The 18,790-nt window shown below is 41.2% G+C and overlaps 1 protein-coding gene across 1 annotated transcript in view; it reads right to left on the bottom strand.

Moving 5' to 3' along the window:
- The window catches only part of LOC118234497 (cadherin-10-like), a 38,040-nt gene extending 21,430 nt beyond the window's left edge, over positions 1-16,610 (bottom strand). The window contains exon 1 of the mRNA XM_035431069.1: positions 16,456-16,610. The gene's annotated coding sequence lies outside the window, so the exon portion shown is untranslated. The remainder of the gene's footprint in view (positions 1-16,455) is intronic.
- Between the last annotated feature and the right edge of the window lie 2,180 nt (positions 16,611-18,790).

Genomic DNA, 18,790 nt, shown 5'->3' with positions numbered 1-18,790 from the left:
CCTCAATTTTTTGTATGGTGGACGTCATAATAAATAATGCACTTGCTTACTTTTTAAAATAAATTATTTCTGCCCAGGGCTCTACAGTGCTCCCATTTTTTTAGAAGGATTTGCCCCTGAAATTTGATGTGTGCTAACTGGTAAAATAATTTAGAAGCCCTACATAGAATACATTAATGTGCTCCTTGGAAGAAAAAGAAATGTTAGCGTAGAGCCCTGCTTTCAAATTCAGAACTGACAGAACTCAAAAAACATACTGTATACGTAGTGCTCTCACTGAGTTCCCACATAATATGGATTTGTTTTGTAAAAAGACTTGAACATTTAGAGAACTTCACTCAATTCAGTCTACGCAATTACTTATGTTTTCAATCATGGATATTGCTAAAACTGTCCAGCCATTACAGGTGCTCGAGACGTCTCATTGAAGGTCATACTCGCATTGCAGACTTCTCTTTCATTTTGCAGTGGGATCATAACCAGAACTAATATGTCTGGTGGCCAATGACATTTTTATTTAATTAGCTGGGCATCTGCGAGTTTGTTTTTAAGGTCTTCTGCAGAACAGACTTTCAAAACAATAATTACCACCGAGACATCTTGATTGCGGTTATCGTCGGAGATAGAAGTAAAGTACATTAGAGCAGAGAGAGAGAGAGAGAGAGAGAGAGGGACGCAGACGCGACGGCGTATGCTTTCAGACGCGCTGATCAATACGGATTGAATTAAAAGAAAATAAAAAATAACGGCTGCAGTAAACGTCTCAAACGCCGCTTTCCAGCGTCTTCCGTATGGCTCCCCATCTGAAACGCCAGCAGCGATTCGCCTCTCTCTGGCCGCGGGCGTGTTCGCATATGGTTCCCTGCCGTGCTCAAGAGCATCGGTGCGGCCAGTTCCCTGCTTGAACATTCAACTGCAATGGGAGTCGTTTTGGCGAGGTTTCGGGGGAGGGGCTGGGACTGGGACTGTCAGTCTACATCTGGGGTTCTGGACCCTGCTCCGGGCAGTCTGCAGGGTCTGCTGGTTTTCGTTGTTACTCCACACTTAATGTATCAGTTAAAGCAATTTACCACATGGTTAACTCACCTCACCTCGCTTTACTGGGTCAGAATTGGTTGCTGATTTCAGGTGAAAACAAAAAGCAGTAGTGCTCCTGCACTGGGTTGAGAACCCTGGTCTAGACCAGACTTTGAAAGGAAGATCCTTGCACCATTTTAAATGCATTTGTATTCATTTGTATTTGTCCCGGTGGTTGCTGTTTTCTTATCGTGAAGATAGTTCAAAGCTCAAACAGTGATGAGTGGGCCTGCGTGTGCTTGTACTTACACTGCTGTCTCAAAGTAGAAAATGAGTATTAAGTAGAAAAAAAAACCCTTCAATCTTAGGCCACAGTACAGGAATGCAGACATTCCTGGACATGGGAAACGGCAACGCTGCTGAGCCGAAGATACAAAGAAGGACTTACAGTGTCTGCGGGATCCGAACGCACCTTTTTAAATTATGCATTTTTATGCAGATTTTTATTATTCTGGAAACTGACGCAGCCACACAGTAGATCGCATTAAGAAATTGATTAATTATGCTCCTTATGATATTTGCAGCTGAAGAAATGGGAATGGAAGGAGAGATTAAATGAATTAAAAATTAGAGGCTGAACAATGCTTTCAGTCTGAAAGGTCAGTGCTGGCTAGCTGACGTCTACCCAGGACAGCACGACTAAACACAGCACAGCAGGCAAGAGGCTAATAAATCCCTGATTGCCCTGAAGGACAGTGGCAGAGAGATTGTCATGATTGGTGAGGAGAAAGAGGACCTTAGACACCTTGCCGGGGGAGGGGGGAGGGGTGTTTGGGGGAGGGGGGGGGGACCCGCCTCTGCCCTCAAAACGACTCAGTCGGGCTGCAGGTTTCCACGGCAGTCCAGATGGGTCCGATGGGACCAATTAAATCTGGGAAACAACCTCAAGAGAGCTCGCCGCCAGAGACAAGCGAGACAAGCCCTGCTACCAGCGCAACCTTCTCTCTGCTTAAAACACAACAGCTTCGACAACACGCCTGCCAACCCCCAGATCTGGACATAATGGCAATAAAAGTTAAGGGGCTTAAATTTAGGGAACTGCTGTAACAATGTAGCCAACATCAGGATATGAACATAATGGTGATAAAAGTGCTGTGACAATGTAGCCAATGCACTCGTGCGTTTGTTTCCCAATGCAAATACGTATTAGTGCAGTGGCAACACACCCACAGCACAGCCTTATGTAAAATGATTATGATAATAATATAATAATGTGCTCAAAATATTCAATGATTATTATAATGTTCAGGAAAATGCTGCAGAAACCATTTTATTGTTTTCACATATTTTCTTCAAAAGAAATATAATGCTAAAAGGGCCACAAAAGTTAAGACCCTGCAGTTTAAACTTTATTCAGTGCAACAGCATGCTCTCTCTCTCTCTCAGGCTCTCTGCTCATTGGAATTAAGATAATTAGCAGGGATAATCTCAGGAAGACCCCAAATGTCCAGCTACCCCTCCTAATGCCAGATGAGCCCTAGATTTTCTGGGAACAACAAGGTATTTTGTTGGAGCATTTAATATTAAAACATGCCTAAAATCACAGATTTTTCATTTTATTTTTTTTTCCTTTTCGCCTTTAAATCAAGACCGTAAAGTGATGCCCAGCTGGAACTTTAGAATGAAAAGGTGCCCATAAATTTGGCATTAGGGCATTAGGGTAGAACATGTTAGGGATTAAGAACTTGGATCTGGTCTGTAGCACTTGGAGTGTGGTGGAGGGTACAGACCTGATGGATAAGACACTTCCTAGACTGAGTTCCCAAAGGTTTTAACACATGGCACTACCCACTGATCTAAATCCAATATCCAATAATTTCAAAGGCAATGGTCTGGACTTCCCAAATGGCCTGGTGCTGCAGGGACCCACAAGTGTTTGCAGTTTCTTTTACATTTTATATCCATTTTATTGCAAAAAAAAAAAAATGGATTTGGATATGCTTCCATGTACTAGTGTGTTAAATACCACCAATAAATCAACCACCTCGGAACACATGTACACAAGCGAATGAGCATTCTAAAGGATAAACTTCAGAGTTCAGACTTTCAGATCAAAGCGGAATCTAATTCATGAGAAGTGAGCATGAAGAAAAAAAGCTAAGCAAAGTCAGTCACCACCAAAAATAAGCTCCATCTTTCTGTGACTCTTAACTTTTGTAGTATAGTCAGTATGTCTTCCTGCCATGATGCTATGGCATGAACCAGTTGGCTATCACTGTAAAGAATACAATATTAATTACACATTACCAAATTCATGTGTGTAATTATTCATTATGCTCTACCTAGCAACAAGTGTATTTTAGACTTGATTATGCAGAACTTTGTCACCTGTGTTTGAGTTTAATAATTATGTTTCTCCTCTGAATTTGAAGTCTAATTATCGCGTATGCATAATCTCATCAAAAGTTGTTAAATTGAGCTGATTATGGCCGAAATAATTCCATTAAATTAAAAGACCAATTCAGCTAGTTTAATGATAATTACTTTTTATGATAATTTCATGATAAGGTCTACTAATCAAATAAATAAATAATAAAATCATTTTGTAATAACTCTAATGGTACTGAAATAATGTCACGAGATTAATACCTTTACGTGCGTTCCACTATTGTTTCTTGCCTAACCCAAACGAAATAAGAGATGAGTAATGGGTGACCATTTACATGTAATGAGGTTGAGATTCAGGTGAGCGACCAAATCAACTCAAACCAAATTTATTTGTTTTGCACATACATTTTATAAATATATTTTCACAATAAGCTTGACAATGGACCTTCGCCTAAACCCCAACAAGAGCAAGCCTAGGGCAAGACTGGTTCAAAGAATAACTCCATAGGTACGGCAAGGGGAAAGAGTAAGTGCAAAGAGTAACATGCAAAACAAAACAGTTATCCTGAAGCTTTTCCTGTTCAATGTGAAATAATATCGGTAGCCATGACTGCAGTGCCCCCTAATAGGACAATTTAGGCCTGCCTGTGTGCATCCTTACCTACCAATTCTCTCTAAGTATGTCGTTTTGCACCTTTCATCATAAAGTGCATATCAGCCTGCTCATTTTGAGACACCCCCCCCCACCCCAATCGTAAAAAAACGTTCAGCAGCTCACCCTGTTAGGAAACATGCACAGAGCAGATGCACAAAAATATTGTTCAATAATAGATTAAAGCCCTTTATTATCACATATTGTTACAACAGCCAGTCTGACCACAAATGTGGATATTAGTTTGCCTATGCTGTCACCTTCAAATTCACATAATTTACCTAAGAGAAGGATTTATCCAGATGTACTGCATTTTGCCTGACTTTCTACCATCACCATAGATATTGCTCTCTGGCTATGATAAATGTGTAAAGGCTGTGCAACAGTGATGTCATTTTTCTCCCATGATGCATTAATATTAATGTGCTGAATAACTGTGAAGACGGGGTTCAGCACAGCTAACGACGAATGGCCTGGGTTGTCTTCAGTGACTAATGCCTTCCCTCTCCTTCTCACAGATCTGTATTGATTTGCTTTAACAGATGCCTTTGCCCAAAGAACTTTGCTTGTAAGTTTGCAAAATGATGTATTCTGACAACTAGGTATTTACTGCGACAATTCAGGCTAAATGCCTCGCTCAAGGGTTCATAAACTCATCAGCACTGGAATTAGAGCTGCCACCCTTTCTCATGTCCGTGATGTCCCTACATCATGCATGCACGCATGTGAAATATTGTGAGGAAACAGAATGGTATAGGCAGTTTAGATTGCACCTTAGAGTCAAGGTAAAAACTTAAGAAGTATTGTAAGTGTGGAAGCATTGCAGTATTAGGTTAATGGTTTGACACACTTGCCAGGCTCATAACCTTACAGTACCATGCTAAGGCTATTTGGTGATTCCTGCTGTACCAGCTTCAAGGAATAAATCAATGGTTGGTTACTTCCTAGAAATCATTATCTTGCGTAGCCAACTCAGCCCATGGCCTACCTATAACATAATGCTGGATAAAATCTGTTTCACAAACTAACTTTATGTTAAGATTGAGAATACACAGAAAAAAAAAGGACAACCAATTTCTCTTCATATGGGATAATACCATCAAGCATATTCTGCAATAGGACTGAATTTATTAGACCAATAGGTCTCTTTAACTTCCACCATCCCTGGCCTACAGCCATAGCCTGCACCCCCATACCCAACGCCCCTCCCCCAGGTCTATAATCCCCTCCTGGCCACACACACATGCATGGTAATCTTAGCACGGAGATAATGCATTCAAACATTTGTTCTTTCTCACTCTGTCCCTGTCTCCCCCGCCCCCCCCCCCCCCCCCCCCACTCTCCTCTTGCTATCTATCTACACCCCCCCGCCACCCCCCATATGTAAAGCCCACACTAGCTCAGCCGTAGTTAATGACAGTTAAAGGCGCATCATTTAGAGACAGATGGAGCCCCCCCCCCCCCATTACATAACAGGGGTATACAGTAATGTGATTTGGAAATTGTTCTGCACATTCCTCCGTCTGTTTGTTAGGGACACTGCACACTGAAAACAGTCGGCGCATGGTAACCGGCTAACTGCTGGTGGAAGCAAGTGTGTGCTTGTATAAAGGGTACACTTGGGTTTAGGGTGAAGTATAAAACTGAATAAGGCCTGTGGATTTGTGGCTAGGGTAGTGGCTAATTAGGAAGCGTGTGCAACTACGCAATTACAGTCTTTTGTGCCACATTAATTACCATAGAGCTGCACCATGGGGACCTAATGTACACGGTATAATGAGAATTATGCTTGTTCATCCCTCTTCGGTCCCCCATACAAAGTGGGAACAGGCCTAGTGTACGTCCAGCTGACTTTAAAAATAATAATAATACCTGCTCTAATTTGTAATTCAATTCATCTCGTTAACATGGGGAGAACTGTGGGGAGTAAATAAAAGGTGCATTTTGTATTCTGATTTTTTAAATCTAATGAATTGAATCAAAATAGTAATAAGAAGAGTGTAAAAATATTAGTTACCTGGACTGTCCAAGCAAGATCGGCAAGGCTATTCACTGTGTTGTCCACAGTGTGAGTACTTGTGATTCTACAATATCATACTGTAGTTGATACTGCCATATGCTTTACACTATCATCATACTGTAGTCTCTAATGTAGGTATTGCTGGCTCTACAATTGGGTGAATTGTCGTAGTGCAGTTATTTGACGAAACCGGATTTGTTTCTCATAATCATTTAAGGCATTTAATGATAGGCTGCCATGTTTGTACACAGGTAAAATGAACCCACTGCTGCTGGGTGATTCTTGTGTATAAACGTGAGCTTATTAAATCATGGAAAATGATTCAGGAATATCGTCAATGCAAAAAGATGCAATCTTTTACTGCCAACGAGGCCCCACTGTGTGTAAATAAGAGCAAAGAAACACCTCCTTGTTTGTTTGCTTAATGTAGGTGGCCAAAGCTTAAAACTGCAGGACTGAATCACATTGTGGGGGTCTGCAGGAAATACCTCTGTGAATATAAAAACAAAACAACACAATAGCGCCTATTGACATTAACAGCAGGTCACTAATAAAACGACAAACCCCATTGTCATGGAGAACTAAGTAAGCTGTGATCCAACAACAAAGGCACCTACAATAAATGTTATAATTGAAAGAAGGCCTATTCAGGGTAAGGATAATGGGCTTTCCTTGAAGGGTACTATAAAAATGAGAGAGACAGAAGATAGAGGGAAAGACAGACAGAGAGAGAGGGAGAGATAGACAGAGTGAAAGACTCATGAACATGATGAAGCTTGCTGTTGTTAGAACTCACTGTTTACTGGCTCACAGGCACGTATTCCCAAAATAAGATTCCCAGTGCAACATTTGCTTTTACATTAGTAGTTCCCCGGAAACCTTCTTTGTTTCTATGCTAAACTTATTTGACTTTGGTATCTCTCCTTCCCTCTCTCACTACCTCACTACATACATATATATATATTAGTTTTTAGTGCATAATGGAAATAACTGAAACATTGCCACAAATGAGAATATGAGCATGCCACACAGAGATACCAAATCCTTTGGGGCAACAGCAACAGACAGGCTTTGATTTCCAGTGCTGCCTGTTCCCTGTTCTCAAACCCAGACACATTATTCTTCACCCAAAAGTAACTGTGGCGGGTGAAGATGTCTGCTCCTTACTTCTGGTTCAGCGAACTCATTTTCCTCCTCCTCAGCCCCTCCCTCCCCACAGCGACACAGCAGCCGACCCGTACCGACCTCGACCGGGCCTCATCATAATCTGAACAGGTGGAGAACGGAGAGGAAGGGCCGCGTGATCAAAGGAACGGGAGCTCCTGCTTCCACACACCCAGCAGAGCCCCTTCAGCTCTGCATGACGAAGTCCAGGCCGCGTGCGAGTCATCGCTGATCCACACACACCCCCTGGACCCATGCACACGCATTAATACACGCACAAGGCCAACCGCTTCTAAATATTACACTGCTACTGGCTACCGCTCAGGGCCTTTCAAACAGACCAGATAGCTTTCCACTTTGGTTCAGCGCCCCCCCTAACCGGACACACCGTCCCTCATCCAGCTCCTGATCCAGGGACCACCACGTTAGCCCTGTCCTACCTTCTGTACCCATGATGGAGTTCAATCCTCAAACAAGCATCAGCACATTAAAGGCGGACAGCGAAACGTCGGCCTTAATTACGCCAGCCCCGCAGTCCCGTGACTAGCCTCTCCTATAAGAGAGATCCATCGATGACAACGTCACTCACTCGCCTCCTTTCTAAATTCTCAAAGGAGTCCTGTCAGATTAATAAAAAAATTATCTAACGTCCGTCGCCGTGGACCAAGGTAGGAGTCCTCTTTGAGAGGTGGCTTTGACTGCAATTGATTTTGCCAGGTAGGAGAAAAACTCCCAGCCCAGCCATTCGGCCTACTCCCCCGCTCCCCCCCCAACTGTCTTTTGGAAGCTGCCTCTAATCCATTGCCCCTCCATTTTTTACTTTGCTCCAGTGACATCTTTTTGGCAGAAAGCATCCAGGAGTTGTTCAGCGGCCACTGCTCTTTTGGATTCAGCCTTTTACTGCACTTACCTGTAATCAATACACTCTCTGCCCCAACCCCCCATACTCATAATGCTGCATGGGGAAGGTCTACACCACACTTGTCACCCCGGTGGAAAGTGTTTTGAAGAATAAATGAATCCCGTGGTTATAAATTCCTTCTGGCCAGCGTGTGAAATGTGTGACTCTGTAGCATGCAGAGGAGCGCGCCACTGTAAATTCAAACCACCACGGTTTTATTTATTTCTGTACTCTCACCGTAACCCTCATCATCTAAGCTTGCTGAAAAATAAGGTGATTCGCACAGGGGCTGTATGAGAGGCAGGGCGTCTAAACTGCATAGAAAAAAAAGGAGGAAATGGTTTTTAAAAAATTGAGAAAATAAGATTGCCCTCATGCCACGAGTTCTCCGTTGCAAGAGCTGTTAGAGAAAAATGTTTATGTGCATAACACCACTGCTCCTCCTGCAGTTCTGGTTTCACAGATGTACTGTGAGATGAATTGTACTGCGTATATAATGTCATGGTCCGATGCATGCTTACGAAGGATTTAGGCCTAATGTTCTGACCTGCTGATCTCAGTATTAAAACAAATATACTCCAAAGACCTGCTGATAATACAGTTAAAACAGCTTTACTCCAAAGACCTGATGATCGCAGTACTAAAACAACTCCACTCCAATGACCAGCTGACCTCAGTATCAACACAAATGTACACCACTGAACTGCAGATTTAGTATTAAATCCACTCTTTCCCAAATATTACTGGCCTTCTGAATCAAGTATTAACCTGGTCTCCAGATATTACAAACCCTCCAGATTCCAGTAAGAAAACACCTTTGTTTGAGGCATTACTGACTCACCAAATCCATGAATAAAGCACCTCAGAGGCCAATAATAATAACAGTAATGGTAATGGTAATAATAGTGTCATCATTACAGGGTAAGAAAGATATTGAAATCAAGACTAAATTGCAGTTATTCTAACATGTGGATATACACACTAACAGGCTCCCAGCAGCATAGCCAAGTTACCGTAATGGGTCCCAATGGCACCTGCTCCACACAGAGAATCACTTTTAGTCCAGCAAAAACATACATTAAAAAAGACATCCCCCCCCCCCACTCCTACCCCCACAGCACCCCATGACCATTGTGTCTGGCCCTGCTTTTTGGACGGTCAAAAAGGTCAAAATGCACCTTTCCAAAATGTCTAATTGTGAGCCGTGTGAGTCCAGGCTGCAGAACAGTACGTTGCGAGCAGCTGGTGCTTTTTTGTATTATTGTTGTCGCTGTTGCTGTTATTGCTGAGGGTGTGAACCTGCACGCCCACACATCACGTTGCATGCTGGAACCGCCCCCCCACCCCCCCCCCCCCCCCCCCCCCCCCCACTCCATGCAGGGAGACTTCAGGATCATTATGAGTTCAAAGCCACCGCATTGGGCAGTGGGCAACGCAGAGGATCCAGAACCCCAGGGCCAAAGCTGCACATGTACAACATGGTAACGCTCCATGCACTGTGACAGACCCTCAGGTTAAGCTTGTCTGCAGCAAATCAATTAGCAGAGCTACCTAACGCACCTTGCCATTATTGACTCCCTTTTTGACAACTTTATGTGAAATGTGCTCTCTCTATTTGTGTTTTAGCTGAAAATAATAACCATTTATTTGCTACTCAATGTCTGCCAAATTCAATATTTGTTCTGTGAGCTTAGTCATATTCTCTCTCTTTCTACAGCGCAGGCAAGGAAAATATATGCAATAATTCTAGAATATAACATCAATTAAATGTGCGTTATAAAAGTGCCTTTAAATTGTAGTCATGTCACGTCTGTAAAATGTCTGGTGACAGATAGTGACACTCCTCCTCGCTTCGTGCTTGATACGGGGTCTGGTTTAAGGGCACATTTCTATACTGCTGCAGATGACAACAGCTGGTAATGCTGTGATCTGTAAAGAATGACTTTCCGTCGTTAAATTCAGCTGACTGGACAAGGCCAAATATTGACCGAGCAGCTGAAACAAACTCAGAGAAATCAGACACAATGCCAGTATGCACCACAATCACATGCCCATTGCACATCACAGACCCTCAGGCAGCAGGCATCAGAAACACAGCTGTATGATATGGACATTTGAGTGACAAAGGTTTGCAGGTGAGGGATTTAGTTAGATATCTCACTCTCTCTCTTTCTCTCCCTTGCACTTGTACACACACACACACACACACACACACAAACACACACACATATATACCCCCTCTCTCTCACACACACTCACATGCAGACACACACACACACACACACTCATAGATGCACACACACACAGAAAACCCATTCCCACATTGCGCACGGGGGGACGTCATGTGACTGGACCAGCATGGCGCCGGCACATCCCGTGCCGCGGTGTTGAAGGTTTTTAGGCGAGAGAAAAGCAGCAGAACTGCAGGAAGGGGAACACATCCTTATCACCCCATTCAGCTATAATCCCCTCTCCTCCTCCTCCCTCTTCATTGCCCCCCATCCCCTCCCCTTCCCTCCCCTCCCCTTCCCGTGGTCTTCGTTCGCCCCGGCCAGGGTACGGCTAATGCTTCCTCTTTACCCCATTTCATTCAATTACCAGCCTGCAGGCCGCCTCTCCCCTGTGCCCTGCTGCAGCGCGCCCTGCAGACCCGATCGCTAATGCACTAATGCCTCCTTGGAACTTAACTGCAGAGAAACATGCCTTGGGCCTTTTGCTTTCAGGATCTGTCAGGCGCGCATCAGAAGGTCTCTCTCTCTCTCTGCCTCCCTCTCTCTCTCCTCTCTCTTTCTTTCTCTCTCTCTCTCTCTCTCTCTCACCATGACTGGTGCACAGTACTTTATTTTAGGAGAAGAAAAAGTGTACAGTGCCCCACACAGCTGTATCTTCAGAGGCCTCCATAAATAGGAATAATATCTTCAAAACACACCCCCCCCCCTCCCCACACACACACACACACACCAAAGCTGAGGCGAGATCTGAAATGCAGTAGCGCCCGCTGAATCGCATGTGGCTGTGTGGAATCCATAAATGCCACCGTAGGCAGTATGCAAATGCGCACAGGAAACTTTTTTTTATGAGAAAGAGATGTCTGGCTGGCTCTTTGACCACTCGTTCACTGTTTTGCCTCCTGGTCTTCTCTTCATCAATTTCATAAGAGCCAATGCTGTTATTAAATGAAATAATGATAATAAAAAAAAATTGGCAAGGAGAATTATTTGTCTTTCAGCAGTAATTAATCTGAACCGGTGCCCAACATAAAAACTCATTTGGTTGTCAACCAGAACAGCTCATTCAAAGGCCAAAGCCACGGTACATTAGATCTAAAAATGAAGTGATGAAAAGAGGCTAGTTCATGTCAGTTGTGCTTCACAGAACAGTAGCAAGCCTTTCATAACACAGCATTATAATGCCTAGGATGTACACACAAAAAAAGCAAATGATCAGAACTATGAACATTATCTTCACACCAGACCTGGTCTGACTTTCATTCTAATGCAAAAGCTACATATCAAGTTGTATTACGATTATACATTATAGCCTAGTCATTTTAATATTTGTTATTAGTATTTTTAGCACTTACTTTTTAAAAAATTTCAAAACACTGACTAGTTTGTATCCTTAATGTAGTTTTTTTTTTTTTACTGATTAAGTAATTATTACAATGGACAAATGGAACATCATCAGTAAAATTCATTCATCTTGCATTAGCCTACCTTACATGAAAAAAATAAAACCTGTTTTTCTTAACCTCCCATTGAGAAACTTGTCGTAAGGCCAGAAGTTACTGGGCTAGTGGGACCGATTCATAGTCGAGGCAGTGGTGTTGCACCCTTGTGCAAGGTGCTTATCTTGAATGGAATTTCTTCAGGAAAATTTTTCAGCTGTATAAATGAATCGTATGTAAGACAAGTAATCTGTGTAAGTCCCTCTGGATAAGTATGTCTACTTAAATGCCCAAATAAAATGTTTGGAAACCTTTTTCTAACTTAACCAAATACTTTTTCCATTTACTCCCATAAGACTAAATATTAATGATATCAAATTTTGAAATTTTCTGCAGTGCTTCTTAAATCATTTGAACACAGTACGTTTTCTACTGTGAATATACGGAACCATTTTGCATTTAAATGTCTATATGTTTCCCTGGATTTACACATCTAATCACAGCTTTGATAGCTGAAAAGCAAACAAACGCTTTTCTCACACTTTAATGCAGCGTACATGATGTGACCTTCCGTAGCATGGTAATTGAGTTACAAGTGCTTCTTCTGTGTAATTGCATTCTGCCAATATGAAGCAAATGGAAGAAATGACCCATTGTCCAGTCAGGTGTCAGTCACCCTAAATATGAACAGTCAGCCATACAGAAGTGCAGTGGAAGGTGTGAGGTCTATTTTTAAACTCACAAACATGCTATTGCTTAAAGGGAAAAAAAGAGATAAAAATAAACAAGAAAATATACTCTGCTTATAACTGAATGCAAATTCTAGCACACTAAAAAGTCCACTTGATTTGTGATTGCTCGGAACACACTTATACCAAATAGAGTGATATTCTCAATCGAGGAATAAAGCAAAATAATGCTATTTTTGTTGAGCACTGGGATGTAAGTGTGAATTTGGTACCAATTAATTTATTTTTCCGTACAGCTATTGAGATTGCCAGGGACCATCAGAAAAAAAATGGAAATGGACTACAGTAAAATAAACGCAACTTTAAAGTGACAGTAGTCAAATTACGTTCTGACCCTACCCACAATTATGCGTGGTACTACTATTCCTTCCACAAGAGGGTGTAATATCAGCGACAAACTGGGGAATTTAAATATACAGACAGGGCCTGCATTCTTAATATATCAGGAATGTATCTTACATAGCATATTTATTGTGTGTCCATTTGCAAGTCTGTAAATACAAGACACGCACAACATCTGCTTAAAAGCATTTAAAAACTGGGCCCCATGCCCTCAGTCCCTCACAATTATGTATAAGAGTAACATTACCTTCATTTATGCTAGCGTGGACATGGTGCTTAACACTGATCTATACAAACAGCTTCATTATGTGCAAATAGAGCTGAACTACTGTCTACAATGCAAGCACAGCATTTTCTTTGCATAATAACATGCACATAATTCCTTACAATCACACATTAAAAACCACCTAGTAAACTTGTAAACCTACCTGAAGGCATGCTAAGATAAACATAGCACCTAACAATGGTCTGTAACCGTGACGTTTGCACCATAGTATAACAAACACATAATGTCTAACAATGATCGGTGAGCAGCAAGAGACCTTAAAATACACTAGCATTTTCATAATACATAGCAATGATATGAAGTAAAAGAGTATCTGAATGGCATACTATGCACAGTTTCTCTCAATGACCTAAAATGCAACATCTTGCTGTCGTACTATCATGTTTGTTATATTTTCCAATGGCCTATAAGGGCAAGATCACAGTGTATCGGATTTCAACCTTGAAATTAATACAAATGGTTTGTAAAATAATGGCATTATGTTGAAATTAATCTCAGGGAAAACACGACTTGCCAAAACAAAGGACCCAACGAACAAGGGGCTTTTACATGGCTAAATGCTGATCATATGGGATGGCCAACCAAACAGCCTCTCTTAGTTTAATTTTCTCGTAGAACCATGCTAATGTACCACTACATTATCTGTACTTAGAAAGTACAGCACTTCCACACAGAAAATAAACAGCTAGGCTTATGGCCGGCAGGTTGAAGGTTCAAATCTTAAACAGGTCACTTGACACTTTCTTGGACTCGACACTTTCTTGTGCTTGAGTAAATGTACAATTTGAAAACTACATACTTATTTCAAATTTCAAAATATTTACACTATGTAAGCTATGAAAATCACCCCAAACAGCATTATTATTTTTTTTTAAGTTGGTAGTAATACACCCAGAGATAAATGTTTCTTCCATCTATACGATATTAGAAATTCAGTATATAGCTTCCATCAATAAAACTGTATTACATTCTGATGAAAATGTTTTTTTCTCTTTTAAATCAAAATTGTATTAGCACTGAGTGGTTGGTCAGAATATTTCAATGTAAATGTCGATTGTGTGGGTTAGATTACCAGTGGATCAGGTCAACGTTAATAACGTCAGAATGAGTTGATCTGATTCAGATAGGTATAATGTTGTAACCTAATAATTGGACTGAGATGCAGTGAAAAACCAAATACTCTCAGAAAGTCTGACAATGAGCCGCCAGCAGTGCATTTGGCCCTTACATTAATTTTCAGATTTTTTTTTCACGATAGTATTCATCTGTGTAGTAGCTTGCTGTTAAATTCTACAAGCCAATAAAAAAAAGAAGAATTGCACGACCCCCCACCACTCTTATTATTCTCTTCGGGAGAACTTCACCTCTATGTGCTTTACTCAGGGACACCAATCAGAGCAGTATTTCCTATTGGTTATAGAAAAATATTCAACTTTAAATGGTGTAACAGTCTAACGTTAAAGTCCAAAGCAAGCAAATATGTATTTTAGAAGGCTAGGCGCATGATGAATGTAGCTCGATATCGAACAGAAACAACCATATTAAGGTGTAGCCTATATTTAATGCTTACCGCAAGCTGACAATGACTTTCTACGTTCACGGATACTAAGCAGTAGCTATAGGCTGCGCTACTATGGAAATTTCACTGGTAGCGTAGGTTACATATTAATTTTTGAGAAAATAATTTCACATTTCACACAGGTGGTTTATTTATTCGTTTGTTTTTTATTTATGTACTAATTTATATTACAGTAGGCTATATGACAGTGCCCAATGTTTGATTTTTACAATAGATAAATAAGAAACCGTCCACTTGCATCAAAGGCAACACAATTACCTCGATAATCTACGCTCAATGTGACCTTTAATTACTATATTTCAGCTCTACTGAGCCTCCACATATCTGGTTTATTGGAGAAAAGTAAGGGGATTTCATGGTGGGCTTAATTAATTCATAAGCCGTACTATGTTATAGCCTACCTCACAACTACAACACGGGCTGTTTAAAATGAAACGGGATGGCACAATTTAGCCACATACGGGTTTGTTTTACTACCGTACAAAATGGTGCATTAACCACTGATAGTTAAAATACTCTTTTTATTTGGTGCAAACCTGAAACAACACAGAACCCGCACTGATCTGAAGCCATTGCCTAAACGATCTTCGCTAGAGTTTGCAGAGCGTCTGCAGTAATAATGCTTGCACCAGCTCACGAAACGTGTTACTCGGGTCCTTTGGCAACATATTAATAGCGATGGATCCTTAAAAGTGACACCAGCCACGCACATTCGCATACATGCACAAACTGTATCACAACTATAAAAGCCCTCCGCACGTAAGTCACTTCGCAGTTGTCGCTTTGCCAAGCGACCAATATTTCCAGAATATAACCACTCGAACGTAAACGAAAATGACGCACGAAGTTTCAAAAGACAATAGGAAATCGATCAATTATGGCAAGTGCACTTTAAGTTATGATGGACAGTTGAGAACAGCTTACATTAGATTCCCTCTGAAACCCCCATGCAATTAATTCTACCATTTAACGAGCCGGAGGTTATTAGTGCCCATCTGTCCACCTGTCTGTATTCAGATTTAAAGGAAAGACAGAACACTTCTATTGCCCCCATACGCTCTGTCGCAAAGGGCAGCTATTACATTTCCCACAAAAAGAAACAACCCACTACAACAACAGCTATTTCTTATTTATTCACATTTGGAAACGTATTGAAAATATTTTAGTATTTTTAATATCGATTAAACTCAACCGGCAACACTTCAGACTGTTAGCAGTGGACAACGTATTATGAGAAACAGCCAAACCTCTAACAATCCTCTAGTCTAGGCTCAAGTCTCAAGTCTTAATAAACGCCTGTCAGTCAGACAGTTAATGTGAACACACATAATCACAGTCAGAAAATAATAATAAACAACAGGAATCTGTGCCTGAATGCGCTCTCAGATGAATTTACTGGTAAGTGTCCCGACGATCTCAAATGAATAAAATATGTGGGTCAGCAATATATGTGTTTATCAACTTAACAACGCTCCGCACGTCCCTGACCGAAGAAGAACAACCGCCTAACTTGAGCACAATTGCTCAAGAAGGCTACGGTTCTCTAATATTTTTTGTAAATAGAGACTGGAGCTTTCAGCTTATTACGCATTTTGACAATTTCGATTAAACAATATATGTGGGGGTCCAACGCGTCAAAAGAAGCAGCGTAGTCTAAGCAAGAACAAAGTTGTTATAACGCGATACTTACCTAACCTTTGAAGCAGTTAAAACGTGCTACCAAACAGAAACGACGAAAGAGGCAGTAAGATGCGTATCCGAACCTTGCAGCCGCAATACTGTACACATTATCTTCTGACCTGCTCTCTCTCTCTCTCTCTCTCTCTCTCTCTCTCGCTCTCTCTCTCTCCCTCTCTCTCTCTCTCTCTCCCTCTCAGACGAGTGGGTAGGCTGAGGTACAGTGGAGCCCGCGTCTGATTGGCTGCCATTCAAATGTCCCCGGTTTACGAAAGAAACGCAAGTGGAAAGGGAAAAACCGATGCAATGAAAGCCAAATGACTGGATTTGGGTAGCGTGTCACCGACAATCGCAGTGAGAGACCAGGAGGGCAGACAGGTTGTGCTGAGATGAGAGAGTACATCCGGATGCAACCAGGGAGTTCGAGAAAGAGGCCGCGGTGTGACATATCTCATTTATATGTCTTGTCTGAAGTGAAAATCTGAGGGTGGGATGTGTTTTATTACGTGTTTATTTGACATCTGTAGGCATCTTGTTTGGCGTGACGTGTTTACTGTTTTTAATCTTATAACGTGTTGTATGCTCTATAATTTAGTCCAATATAAATATATTGCCTGTGACGCAAGTGTAAACAAGGTACACAATTTCTACCCCATGATAGAAACTTCTGATAAGTTTCCATCAGAAATTATTTTATACCTATAGAACAACATGCATTGTCGCAAAAAAGCACAACCCATAACGCACATTTATGTCCTTATATGCACGTATTGTGCGTCGCTTTTGCAAAAAGCGTACACTAAATGTAATGTAAATAAATGTAATGCAATAATGCTGTATAGCAGGATTATGACAATTTATTTAGCATATTTTCCTAACATTTATACTATTAGGGCTATATATCAGTCTTCATATACTTATCTGTCAAATGCTCCTTGCTGAAAATCACATTTATTTAACATTATGTAATGAAAAGGGTAGGCCTAAATGTGACAAAATAGGCTACGTCAAACAAGAAGTTAAGTACTATAGTGCCGTGATACTGAAATTCGCCGATAGCTTTCAGTGCAACTAGAGAAACCAAAACGGCATACGAAAATAACAGAACTGACCCACTTTCCCGCAGGTTGCAGGCGACCCGTTGAACGCCCCACGGGTCCATTTACGCATACGCCCCCTACAGCCCAGGCAACTGAGGTGCAGCCTGAGACGAACAGTTTCTGAATCTGATTTAAATGATTTGCCCATCAGTTTATAAAACATCCACATAGTGCAACAGGTTTTGTTTAAAATGTATTTATTACCAATTATTCACATTTACTTTAGACATTCAAACAGTTTTGATGTCCTTTGTGTGTTCCCCAACCTCTATTTTTAATAATAGTAATAAAAATACAAGACAGGTAGCTAAGGGAGACACCTGGAGACAGTACCTGTTGTTGCTGACAGCTCACAAGTCACAGGGTCAATGGAGGGTGGCCCGTAGTAGTAAAAATAATACTTTCATATCAGTTGAGGTGTCCGGTTTAATCCACCTTATCTTTGGTGGATAAAGCAATTGATTATACAAACCAGTGAAGTCACATTATGAATAACATTTTTTAGGCTTTATTTTGCATTTGGTTGAAAAAAGAAAAACAAACAAATAAGTGCAATGATAAGGGCCTAATAAGGTCAGAGCATAGACATACTGCATATTCCACATGGATCACTCTCCCTCCCCATCGCCACCCCCACTCCACCATCTCGACCTCTGTTCACATTCATTTTTGCCAATAAACATTCTTTTTGATGAATGTGTTTTTTTAAATGTGTATGGTCGATCTGAAAGGGTTTTGGATTCATTTTTTTTTAAAGGAGGGAGTACAGGAAAACTTGCCAACAAGCATTTGGCAGCGGGCACAAACCAGGTCCCCTTTTCTTGTACTGGGTCAAACCATTCCGGATCAGGTTAACAAGGCTCATCAATGTACTTTTCAGCAGACTTGGAGTGAGCCAGCACAAAAGGGCACAACACTTTATTTTATTTGTGCTTGTTTTTCTACCGCTGTTGCTACGGCTGCTGTTGTCTTATAAGATTCAAACTTTTTTGCTCTGCAAAGCTTAGATAAGTGTTATCAGCAAATTTCTAATCTACTCTACAAATCAAAGCAAGTCATATGAATCATTTAATGAGACCAGTGCTTGGGCCTCTCGGTGTTACCTCATCAGAAAATCTGACGCTGCACCTTTCTGCTCCTAAATGCAGGCCTAGAATTTCGACAGTGTGAACATTCATCTTCATCTGAGCCAGGGGACTTTAATTTTTTCAGGGCCTTTACAAAAAGCCTAAAATTATTGTCCTTCCT

This window comes from Anguilla anguilla, chromosome 8 (assembly GCF_013347855.1).
Source record: "Anguilla anguilla isolate fAngAng1 chromosome 8, fAngAng1.pri, whole genome shotgun sequence".
In the NCBI taxonomy this organism is placed as follows: domain Eukaryota; kingdom Metazoa; phylum Chordata; class Actinopteri; order Anguilliformes; family Anguillidae; genus Anguilla; species Anguilla anguilla.
The sequence above is the reverse complement of the archived record's forward strand: the minus strand, read 5'-3'. Positions and strand labels throughout refer to the sequence as shown.